This window comes from Octodon degus, unplaced genomic scaffold (genome assembly GCF_000260255.1).
Source record: "Octodon degus isolate 3935 unplaced genomic scaffold, OctDeg1.0 scaffold00153, whole genome shotgun sequence".
Lineage (NCBI taxonomy): Eukaryota > Metazoa > Chordata > Mammalia > Rodentia > Octodontidae > Octodon > Octodon degus.
The window spans coordinates 1,606,081-1,607,156 of record NW_004524729.1 but is presented as its reverse complement, the minus strand read 5'-3'; the positions used below and the strand labels follow the sequence as shown (position 1 = coordinate 1,607,156).

General features: G+C 58.0%; 1 pseudogene; it reads right to left on the bottom strand.

Moving 5' to 3' along the window:
- The window catches only part of LOC101589216, a 4,525-nt pseudogene extending 4,239 nt beyond the window's left edge, over positions 1 to 286 (bottom strand).
- Between the last annotated feature and the right edge of the window lie 790 nt (positions 287 to 1,076).

Below are 1,076 nucleotides of genomic sequence, written 5' to 3'. Positions count from 1 at the left end.
ACTAACCCAGAGGATGAGGACAGTGGTGGTGACAGCAGTGGTGATGACGGCGATGACAGTGGCAATGTCGTCTGACGACTTACCGAACACTAGGTGCCCTGCCACGTTTCAAACTTTTAAAAGCATTTCCCCAGTAACCATGAAGCATAGGTTTCTGGTTGCTTCCGTCTGACACGCAAGGACCCTGAGACTCAGGGAGACGAGTGACTCATCCAGGGTCTCATCCAGGGTCGCAGGGGAGCACAGGAGGCCCACACTCCAGGGCCTCACGCCGTAGCCTAGCCATAGCCGCTGGGCCCTAGCCTGCCCCGCCCTAGGCCGCAAGCTCTCCGGGGCAGAACTTCAGTCTGTGCTGGCTCTTAGTTCCCAGCGCAGCCCTGGGCCCACATGCCCAGGAAGGCCCGGCTTGTGCGCACTTACTGCTTAGCTGTGAAGATCCTCCGGCTGTTGCTGTACTGCCCGCTCAGGAGACAGGCACGCCACTCTGTCGGAATCACATGTGGATGGCTGAAAGAATTTGGGAAGCTGGTGGCCAGCACAAGTCCAGCTGGCCAGATCTTAGAAAATGTGTGTCCCCATTGTCTGTTTGCCAGCCAGCCGGGCCCCTCAGAATTTGCATCTCATCTCAGCCCAGGCCCTTGAAGATTGAGGGGGCCAGGAAGGTCTGCATGGGGTTGCTGTGAGGTAGCAAGGCCTGCAGCGCCCCCAGCCCCTACCTGAGTCTCAGGGAAAGAGGCCAGAGGAAGTCACAGTGACAAGAGGGGGATGAAGGAGAGGTAGCTTTGATCCACTGCCAACAAAGAGGGGGAAGGAGCGCGCTTTTCTCTAGACAAGCTGTTCGCTTACCAGCTGACTTAGGTAAAAGAAAGAAAAATCCCAGCACCATCTGTTCCCTGAGTGGGGCTGGTGTGGGTCTGGGGCTTCCTGCAGCTTGGGCGGCCAGACCCAGTTTCAGAATCCGAGACAGCTCCCCCTGGATTATTTTGGGAAGCAGCTCAACTCCGAGGCACCCCGGCCTTCGCCTTCGAGGCATTTCCCTTCGCTGCAAAGCTGTTTGCACACCCCGCTGGGGCTGC